The 11662-nt window shown below is 47.1% G+C and overlaps 1 non-coding gene across 1 annotated transcript; it reads right to left on the bottom strand.

Moving 5' to 3' along the window:
* Nucleotides 1–11324: 11324 nt before the first annotated feature.
* LOC136514635 (small nucleolar RNA Z247) lies at nt 11325–11463 on the bottom strand. The gene has a single exon (XR_010773783.1). It is a non-coding gene; the product is annotated as a small nucleolar RNA Z247 (small nucleolar RNA).
* Nucleotides 11464–11662: the final 199 nt, after the last annotated feature.

Here is an 11662-nt window from a genome sequence, read left to right as displayed (position 1 = left end):
CCTGGTCCGGTCTTCCCGTGGTAGTTTTTTTTTTTTGCCGGTAGGTTTCCGGTCTACCGGTGGACGATTCCTGTGCAAACGTTTTAGGCGTAGAGGATAGAACAGATATATAAGGGCAACTCCAACCAAGCCCTCATTTGGACTCCTATATTTTTTTTTGGTTTGGAACTTAAAAACACAACTCCAACTGAAGCCTCATCTGGCCCGATGGATGAGAGACTCTCATTTCTCTCTGCTAAACCCCTAGATGTAGAAACTCCTCATCCTCTCCCTACTCCTCCTTTCTCTCATCTTACAAAGCTAACAAGTGAGGCCAATAAGTGGGACACATGACAATATAGTGTAAAGTAGAAAAGTTTTAGGAGATCGATTGGAATGTGCTGAGATGTAGAAGCTTGAAATAGATGAGGGACTCTCATTTCAGGAGATAGGGTTGGAGTTGCCCTAATAGCTTTAGACATCGTCATCTACTAAAGATGTAAAATTGTTAAGGCTAGTTTGGCACAACTCCTCCACAAATGCTCTTCTGAGCCAGAGCTCCTTAAAACGAATCTAGCTGCACTACTATTTACCAAAAAATGGATTCTACTCCTAAAGTGTTTGATGTGTCTCCTCTGCATAAGTCGCTCATGAAATCGGAGCCATCCCAAATAAGCCCTTATTGTCATACTTGAAACATAGTACTCGCTAATTGCCCTTGCGATGCAACGGCCTTCGAGCCCGATGATTCACTTTTCACAACAAACACATCAACTAACACGTGGTAGAACTTCAAACCAACTCTCAACTGCTTTGACTCCAACTCTAGTCAGGGATGGCAATCCATCTCGCCTGACAATTTACGAGTGTGAGTACAAAATCTCGCTATATGTGTGCATATACGTGCATAAAATTATATCTACGAGTACTGAGTGTGGGTATATCTCACTTCAATTGTTTACGCTTGAAACAGGGAATCCGTATATTTTAATAACAATCTAAATTATGAGGCTATTCTTCACGGGAGGGGTATTCCATTCATGTGAATGTGACAATTCCAGGTATTGAAGCGTCGCACCTTTGCCGTGCCCGTCTGCATGTTAATATAGGCCAGGAAAACACCCCTGACGTGGTTTACAAGATGTTGCCGAGATTGCTTGCCGGTAATAGAAAAGTCTAGATCCTATATACAAGGAAATTATCCTCCTAAAAGTATAACAATATATTCTACGGCCTTATATATCCTAAACCAGTGCAAGTCAATCTCGTCATAGTGATTACAATATATTTAAGTATCTTAACAGCCCCTCTCAATCATAACTTACATAAGTTAAGATGGTGCCGAAAATTTCGAAGTTTCTGAGTAGTGAGAGACTTGGTGAATCCATCTGCAACTTGATCATTTGTAGATATAAGTCGAATATCCAATAGTCCTTGAGCTACCCGTTCTCTGACAAAATGATAGTCCACCTCAATATGCTTTGTTCTAGCATGGAACACTGGATTTGCCGAAAGATATGTCGCTCCAATATTATCACACCAAAGGCATGCTACCGGTGGACTTTTTATGCCTAACTCTCGCAAGAGAGTTTGAATCCAGATAACTTCAGCTGTTGCATTTGCCATAGCCTTATATTCTGCCTCTGTACTAGATCATGATACTGTCGCTTGCTTTATTGAACTCCAGGATATTAGATTAGATCCTAAGAAAACTGCAAAGCCACTAGTAGAATGACGATCATCCACACATCCTGCCCAGTCCACATCAGAAAAAGCACTAACAAGTATAGAGTTTGATCTTTTTATCTTTAGACCAGTACTTACCGTAAACTTGAGATATCTCAAAATTCTTTTAACTGCTGACCAGTGCGAGGTAGTGGGAGAATGTAGAAATTGACAAACTTTATTGACCGAAAAAGATATATCAGGCCTAGTCAAAGTAAGATACTGTAGTGCTCCAACAATACTGTGAAAACGTGTGACATCCGCTGGTCCGAGTAGTTCTCCATCTTGGGCCGAGAGTTTTTCAGAAGTAGATAACGGAGTGCTAACTGATTTGCAGTGTTGCATGTTCACACGTTTGATTATATCCGATGCATATTTTTCTTGTGACAATAAAATACCATCAGATACCTTGTTTACTTCAATGCCCAGAAAATAATGTAGATCCCCTAGATCCTTCAATGCGAAATCCTTCTTCAAATCTTGGATAAGTGCATCCACAGCATCTGATGATGAACTTGTGACTATAATATCGTCAACACATATTAGCAAAAATATTGTAATATCACCTTTCTTATAGAAGAATAAAGAAGTATCAGCCTTTGATGCTTGGAAACCAATATCTTGTAATTTCTGACTCAGCCGAGAGTACCAAGCTCTGGGTGCCTGTTTTAGACCATATAAAGCCTTATCTAATTTGCATACATACTGTGACATAGACTGCTTCTCATACCCTGGAGGTTGTCTCATATAAACTTCCTCCTCTAGAATGCCATGAAGAAACGCATTCTGAACATCTAATTGGCGAAGTGACCACCCGTTAGAAACTGCAATAGACAACACCATCCTGATAGTGGTAGCCTTCACTACTGGACTAAATGTGTCTTCATAGTCAATACCATATCGCTGCTTAAAACCTTTTGCAACTAGACGAGCTTTGTACCTATCTATTGTACCATCAGCCTTTCTTTTGATTTTATAAACCCATTTGCAATCAATTATATTTCTACCCTTCTCTGGAGGAACTAGATGCCAAAGTTTTATTCTCCATGAGTGTATGATATTCAGTATCCATAGCCGCTTTCCACCTTTCATCGTTTAAAGCTTCTTCTAGATTTTGGGGTTCACCCGTACTAGTAAAACAGCCATACCTGATTGTGCCATCAGTTCTGATTTTTGGTTGTCTAATCCCATGCTGAAGTCGTGTGACAGGCCTATGTTGCACAGAAGCCTCCGGAGTTGGCTCCACAGATGATCCGGTTGTTGGGAATTGAGTGGATGCAGGATGCTGAGTTTGTTCTTCCACCGTTGAGCTGTATGTCCCTGCTGTCCTCTCGTTCGTGGCATGCACGGAGACTTCGGATGGGGCAGTTGTCTCCTCCCCATGGCTCACCACAGCAGCAGGACACGTTTCTTGCTCGCGCACGAAGCAAGGAGAAGACGTCGTCGCAGCAGGCGCTCCTAGTGCGGACAAGGACGAATCCACCTCGGGTGGTATAGCTCCTGGAAAATTCTATACCTGTACCATCTCAGCATCATTTGTCAGTAGGAAACTGTCATTGTTATCCAAATTTCGTGGCAAATTAACCGGAACATTAGTTAAGTGGTCTTCTAATTGTTCATCCCCCAAATTATCGCGCAAGGAAGAGGGTAACAATAGAATCTCAGAACGAAGCCGTGCTCCAGCATTAGGATGTAGGTCCTTAAAGGGAAATATTTCTTCATCAAAGACAACATCTCAAGAAATATAGACTCAGGCCAGTGGAGATGTCGAGGCATTTGTAACCTTTATGTAGGTTACTATATCCAAGAAAGACACAACGCTTTGAGCGAAACCCAAGTTGTCTAGAATTATAGGGTCGAAGGTTAGGCCAGTAAGCACAGCCAAAAACACGAAGAGATGAATAATCAGGCCATTGATTATACAAGCGCTCAAAAGGTGTTGCAAAATGTATAACCTTGCTAGGGGTTCTATTAATAAGAAAGACAGCAGTGATAAAGGCCTCGTCCCAAAATTTTAGAGGCATGCAAGCATTAGCAAGGATAGCTAGACCCACTTCGACTATATGGCGATGTTTACGCTCTGCTGATCCATTTTGTTGATGAGCATGAGGACATGAAACATGATGAGAAATACCAATTTTGGTAAAGAAAGAATTTAGTTTCTCATATTCTCCACCCCAGTCTGTTTGAACAACTATAATTTTTCTATTAAATTGTCTCTCAACAAGTTGCCGAAAATCATGGAATTTTTTAAAGACTTCGGATTTATACTTGAGTAAATAAATCCAGGTGAATTTACTATAATCATCAATGAAACTGACATAGTATTTGTTTCTACCCACATAATCAGGGTCAGGACCCCAAACATCGGAAAACACAAGCTGCAAAGGGGCAGAAGAAATACTAGTGGATTTTGGATACGGAAGCTGATGGCTCTTGGCCATTTGACAAGAATCACAAATAGATTGTTTATTTGACTCACTAGAACATGGCAATCTATTTGTACTAATAACATGCTGAGTAATAGAATAAGACGGATGGCCTAAACGACTGTGCCACCTTGATGGTGACACTTTATTGATTCCAAGAACATGTCTCTTGGCATCAATGGATGTAGAAGGAAGGGGACATCTCCTGGATTCTCTTGGCGAAGAACTGGCAACCCTCACAGTGGCGGACTAGCTTTTCTACGTCGGCTACTGCTGACGGCCAATAAAACCCTTCTTGGAAAGCCTTACCGACCAGTGTTCTTGAGGCCGCGTGGTTGTCGCAGGAGCCAGAGTGGATTTGGTCCAGGAGATGTTCGCCTTCTTCTTGGGTTATACACTTCATCAAGATTTAATCTTTTGTGTTCTTGCGCCATAACTTGCCATCGACGAGCAGATACTGCTTACTGCGACGTATCAGGCGCTCGTTTTCTGTCCAATCAGTATAACCGCTGCCATCTGTTAAGTACTTGATGAAAGGTATTCTCCAGTCGGGCTCATGAGTGGTCGGAGGTGGCTCGATGGTGCTCAACACCGGAACCATAGCCACCAATTGCTGGTCTGGAGGCTTGCCTGCCGTGGAATCTTCCTCTTCGATAGAAGGCGTGAGCAGGTCTTGGACGAATACGCCATGTGGGATTTTGGCTCAGGATGATCCTAACTTTGACAGTGCATCCGCTACTTGATTCTTGTCCTGGACCACGTATATGTACTCGATGCCATAGAACCTGCCTTCCAGCTTTCTTATCGATTTGCAGTATGTGTTCATCTTTTCGCTGGTCGTGTTCCAGTCCTTGTTGAGCTGGTTGATGACCAGAGCCGAGTCTCCATAGACATAGAGACGTTTAACACCAAGCTCGACCACAATGCGTAAACCATGCAGGCATGCTTCATACTCGGCGGCGTTATTAGATGCTGGAAAATAAATCCTGAGGACATACCGGAGCTGCTCCTTGGATGGTGACACGAAGAGGACTCCTGCTCCTGCACCGCCAATGTTGAGAGAGCTGTCGAAGTACATCGTCCAATACTCGTCGAATTCTGGGGATGCAGGCGTGCTTAAGTCTATCCACTCAACGATGAAATCGACGAGTGCCTAAGACTTGATCGTAGTACGGCTTGCAAATTCCAAGGAGAAGGGGCATAGCTCCATTGCCCATTTGACGATACGCCCGTTCGCATCCTTATTGCGAATGATGTCCCCCAAAGGGTACTCGGTCATGACCACCACCCGATATCCATCGAAGTAATGTCTCAACTTTCAGGATGTTATCAGTATGGTGTAGAGCAGTTTCTGAATCTATGGGTACCTGGTCTTGGATTCGTTGAGTACCTCACTGATGAAATAAATCGGCCGCTGTACCTTATAGGCGTGGCCCGGCTCATCGCGCTTGACCACCATGGCAGTGGAGACCACCCGATTGGTTGCCGCGATGTAAAGTAGGAGAGTTTCATCTTCTCTAGGAGCAGTGAAGACCGGAGGTGACGTAAGGTATTGTTTTAGCTGCGTGAAGGCAGCGTCTGCTTCATCCGACCACTCAAACTTCTTGGATGCTTTGAGCAGTTTGAAAAACGGTAGTCCTTTTTCTCCCAATCTTGGTATGAAACGGCTGAGAGCAGCCATGCATCCGGTAAGCTTTTGGACATCCTTCACCTTTTTGGGGGGCTTCATGTCTAAGACAGCTTTGACTTTCTCCGGATTGGGGCGTATGCCGTCGTAACTGACGATGTTGCCTAGCAATATACCAAAAGGAATACCAAAGATGCACTTCTTTGGGTTTAACTTCCATTGGAATGTATTGAGGGCTGCAAAGGTGCGTTTTAGGTTGTCAACAAGGGTATGTGCTTCCTTGGTTTTGACAACTACATCATCCACATAGGCCTCTACAAGGTCGTCTTTTATCTCGTCTGTGAGGCAGGCCTGAATGGCGCGTTGGTATGTAGCCCCGACGTTCTTGAGCCCGAACGACATAGTCGTGTAGCAGTAGGCGCCAAAGGGTGTGATGAAAGACGTCTTGATCTGATCGTCCTTTTTTAGAGCGATCTAGTGATAACCAGAGTAGCAATTGAGAAAAGAAAGGAGCTCGCAATCGGCGGTTGAATCTACGACCTCGTCTATGCGAGGTAAGCCGAAGGGGTCCTTAGGGCAGTGTTTGTTGAGATCAGTGTAATCAACACACATTCTCCATTCATTATTTTTTTTGCGTACAAGAACCGGGTTGGCTAACCACTCCGGATGATACACTTCTTTGATAAATCCAGCTGCCAAAAGCCGTGTAACTTCTACCCTAATCGCCTCCTTTTTGTCATGAGCAAACCATCGTAGCTTCTGCTTGATAGGTTTGGCCTTGCTGTTGACATTCAAGGAGTGCTCGATCAAGTTCTGAGGTATACTGGGCATGTTGGCAGGTTTCCATGCGAACACATCCATGTTGCTCCTCAAGAACCTGACGAGTGCGTCTTCCTATTTGGGATCCAGGTTGGCCCCGATAAGGGCTGTTTTGCTGGGATCGCCATTGACCAGCTAGATCACCTTGTGCTCCTTTGACTTGATGTTCTTGCGTGGAGCCTCGAGCTCTAGGATCTCCAGGTGGTTAGCTGAGGTCTTCTTAGCGTCAAGCATGGTCTCGGCCATGCAAATAGAGAGGTCGTGAGCCTCTGCTATTTTGAAACTATCGTCCTCGCAGGTATAAGCTGCGTACACGTTGCCTCGGAGGGTTAGGACTCCTTTTTTGGTAGGCATCTTGAGCACCAAATACCTATAATGAGGTACGGCCATGAACTTGGTGAGCGACGGTCGACCAAGAATAGCATGGTAGGTGCCGTCGAAGTCAGCGACCACAAAGTTGACGTAGTCGGTGCGGAAGTAGTCTAGGGTCCCAAACTGCATAGGTAGCGTGATCTGCCCGAGAGGTGTAGAGCTCTGTCCGGGGAGAACACCCCAGAACTGTGCCTCGTATGGCTTGAGATCTGCCGGAGCTATCTTCAGGGCGGGCAGACTATTCTTGAATAGTATATCGATGGAGCTACCACCGTCGATCAGTACCCTATCGAACTAGACCTTGTTGATACAAGAATCGAGGACCAGGGGAAAACATCCGGGCTTAGGTATTGCAGCCCATTGGTCCTTTCTACTGAAAGAGATTTCGTGGTGAGACCATGGAGGGAGTCGCGGATCGGCGAGGAGGTTGTTGGCGTTGGCCACATTCAAGCAAGCACGGGTGAGCAGCTTGCGTTCCCGCTTGGTCTCGATGGACACTTTGCCTCCGATGATGGTGTGCACGCGATCGGTTGGCTTGACGTACTTGTGATGAGGGTCTGCATTGTAGTCGTCGTTATCCTCGTTGCGCTGTTCCCCTACGTCGTTAGGCTTGTCGGATGTATCCGGAGCCTGTTGACGCGTATAGATAGACTTGAGAATGCGACAATTCTCCATGGTGTGGTTTGACTTAGGATGGAGCTGGCAGGGCCCTTTTAATGCTTTGGCGTAGTCGTCCTCGTAATTACGACGTTCGCCACCCTTTTTAACGGTATTGACCTCACCGTCGTCTTCCCGAGCACGCTTGCTCCTATAATCATCACGGCGGTTACGCCACTGATTACGTTGGTCACGGTGGTCACGGGAGTCGTTGCGCTGGTTGCGGCGGTTAAAATTGTCGTTCCGACCACGGTTGTCGCGGTAGTCGTCGCGGTGTGGGGGGTGGTCGGAGCGTGGAACCCATGCTACTTCTTCAATAATTATCTTCTTAGCGTTGTCGACGTCCGCATATTTCTTAGCGGTGGCTAGGAGCGCTGTGACCGATTCAGGCCTCTTCCGGAGGAGCTTGTCTCTTAGGGCATCGTGGAAGCGGAGGCCAATGATGAAAGCCTCGATGGCCTCGTTGTTAGAGATTGATGGGACCTTGATGCGCATCTCCGAGAAACACCAGACGTACTCACGCAGTGGCTCATCTTTCCGATCTTAGATCCGTTGCAGATCGTACTTGTTGCCCGGTTGTTCACAAGTAGCGATGAAATTGTCGATGAAGGCTTGCCTGAGCTCCTGCCAAGAATCAAAGCAGTTCACCGGTAAGCTGACCAGCCATTGGTGACCTGCATGGCCAACAATGACTGGGAAGTAGTTAGACATGACGTGCTCGTTAGCCATGGCTGATCTGCACGTGGTTTCATAGAGCATGACCCATAATTCAGGGTTTTCCTTGCCGTCGTACTTCTGAAGCTTCTCGAGCTTGAAATTCTTGGGCCATATGACTTGGCGAAGGTGTGGAGTAAACTGCTTCAAACTCGGTGGGCCATGGGCAGTGTCATACTCCATACGACAATAGCTTTCATAGGATGCTCAATTGTTGGCTCTCTAGTTGATGCGAGCGCGCAGATCGCGTCCACCGAGGTAATGGCGGAGATTGTTATTGCCATCACGGCAATCTCGATTGCCATCTGGATTAGCCCTGCGTCTGTGGTTATCGCGGCGATTGTTGTGGTTGTCTTAGTGATTATCATCTCAGACGTCACGACGGTTGTCCTCCCGATGGCGGTTGTCATCCTGACCACCATCGTGGCCACCGTTTCCGCCCTGACGGTTGTCTGATGGGTCATTGTTGTGCGAGCCACGTGGGTTGAGTGGCTATGAGCGACTTGGGAGCTGGCGGCTGTGGCTTGACTCAACTGAGATAGATGGAGCCCGGACTTGATTTACAATCTCTGCGGTCTGGGCCATGGCTGCCGTTAGATAGGCTTGTATTTCATCATGAACCGCTTGGGTTTCTGGGGTGTTGGGTAGCCGTTGCATTGTTGCCATGGCGATGGCTACATTGGCACTTGGACTCCTGAAGACCTATTTGTCCCCCACCCTGTCGAAAGCATCATTGAGGTCACGTGGCTGGACCCTTATGCGTCGCGCCTCCTGGTCTACTTTGGCTTTGATTTGTCGGTGATTAAACCAGTCAATATTGCGTGCTTCGCGCGTAGTCCTTTCTTGCTCTGTTTCGCCAACCGCTGGTGGTTCATCATTGTTGACAACATGGATCAAATCCCCTTGTCTTGGCGGGAAAGACGGGAATTGAGAAAACCCTAGGGCGTGGTCTGGCAGATCCAGATCATACTTGGTGCTGTCGTCTTCGTGATGCTGAAGCTCGGTGTGGACAGATGCATTAGATGCGATGCCAGACGAGGAGCTAGAGTTGCCCTCTTGGACTGTGTGGATGGATCCTTCTTGATAATCTTCAGTCCAGATCATGTTGACAAAGTTGCGTGGCTTCAACCAAGGTCGGTGCATAAAACATAGATCCAAGCAGCGTTGTAGGTTATACGCGTAGCTGGAGGTAGCGTTTCGCAGGCCATAGGGCCAGACCTGGTGGTTCTTCATCGAGGCTTCGTACTCGGAGAGCCGGAGACCCATCGCGGAGGCTGGCCGGCGATGAGCGGAGCGCCCTTCAGGAGTAGATATGACCATGAGATCTGTACCAAGTCGTGCAGGACGACTGGTCTGAGCTAGTCGGGTAGATCTATTGTGGGGAGCGGTTACCTGCTTGTTATGTTGACTTTGAATCATACTTACTAGAGCTAGGGTTTCAGCGAGTTTGGTGCCGACCTGATCGATGGAATCGAGCAGGTCGGTGTTGTCGATCTGCTTCCCTTTGTAGCAGGGAAGTGGATGACGAGTTGTCGGCGTGGCTAAAGATGATGCAGGCGTGGTCGGAGCCAGATGTACCGTGGTCGAAGCCAGATCCATTGTGGTTGGAGCCGTACCCGTCGTGGTCGGAGCCGTAGCCGATGCAGGTGAAGCAGTGGTCGGCACGGACTGAATCCACGCCTCCTCCATGGTCATGGCGATGAAGTCATCGGAGCCGGTGGTCCAGGTGATCTGACCGACGGTGAACGTGAGGCCGTTCGGCGTAGCCATGGAGCCGGAGACGATGACCATCTTGTTTTCTTGGAGAGTAGTACGCACACCCCCTACCTGGCGCGCCACTGTCGATGAAATATGGTTGGCAGTCTACCTAGGGGTATGCCCAAGGTAGTAGATTGTCGACAGACAGATGCGCAAGCCACAAACAAGACGGTGACGCAAGACAAACATGAGGTTTTATCCAGGTTCGGCCGCCAAGAAGGCGTAATACCTACGTCATACGTCTGGTTTGTATTGTTGTATGTCAATGAGAGATGATTTTTAGAGGGGTCCCCCTGCCCGCCTTATATAGTCCGAGGGGCAGGGTTATAGATCTAGAAACTAATCCTAGCCAATTACAATTGCCATATGTGGCCGGATAAGGATTCATATTCTAACCGACTAGGATCTTGATTGATTGCCAAATCCGTCTTGACTCCTTGCGCGGGACTCCGATCTGGTTAACCGGGCCACACGTCATCTTTTGGTGGACCGGACCCACCGATCCGGGCCGGCCCAAGCTTAGCCGTAAGGGTATAGGGGTTAATACCCCCACAGAAGGGGATAAAGGCCACGTCTACATCTACCTTGCGGAAGAGTTTTCTTCGTGTCCTGATCCTTGACAAAAAAGAAATCAGGGTGAAATTCCATAAAGGCATGATTATCAGTAGTAAAACGATGAACTGAAACTAAATTTTTCTTAACATTTGGAACATGAAGAATATTTTTCAAGTGAAGATTGCGATCGGGGGTATGAAGAATAGATTGACCAACATGACTAATGTTCATACCTGCGCCACTAGCAGTATGAATCTGATCACCTCCGGTATACCTATCACGGGTGGTTAGTTTCTCTAACTCGCCCGTGATGTGATCTGTAGCTCCTGTATCCGCATACCAATTGGTATCCACAGTTTATGATGACATAGCAGCATTAACAAGCCTCTGATCAGGTACATAAGTTTTATTGTAACGGTGCCAACAATCAACAGCAGTATGACCTTCCTTGAAGCAGACCTGGCACATGGGCTTATCACTGTTACTGTTGACAAAATTGTTGGCAGGCCGATTCTTGTTGTTGTTGCCTAGGAAGCCTCCACGTCCACGGCCACCATTGCCACGTCCATAGTTGGCACCTCTTCCATGAGCACCAGTACCACAGACAGCACCACGGCCAGCACTGCGGCCATGGCGCACGGCCGTGTTAACAGAAGAGGGCGACCCCCCATGCCAGAGATCAACATGCTGCTTAAAATTTGTCAACTGCGTGTACAATTCGTTGACCGTGATCGGTTCAACACGAGCAAGGATTGCAGAGATAACTGGATTATATTCCAGATCAAGGCCTGTGATGATATAACTCACGAGCTCCTCATCATCAATAGGCTTGCCGACGGTGGCCATCTCATCGGCGAGCGTCTTCATCTTGCCGACATATTCGGCAATCGTCATGTTGCCTTTTTGAGTCGTCGTCAGCGCGATCCAAGTGTTGAAAATCCGTGCACGCATCTGGGAGGCATACATGTCCTCCAACGCCTTCCACAATTGTGCAGCATAAGTGCACGTCGCGACCTGTGTCAACACT

Source organism: Miscanthus floridulus, chromosome 16 (genome assembly GCF_019320115.1).
Source record: "Miscanthus floridulus cultivar M001 chromosome 16, ASM1932011v1, whole genome shotgun sequence".
Taxonomy (NCBI): Eukaryota; Viridiplantae; Streptophyta; class Magnoliopsida; order Poales; family Poaceae; genus Miscanthus; species Miscanthus floridulus.
This window is presented reverse-complemented; position numbering and strand designations above follow the sequence as displayed.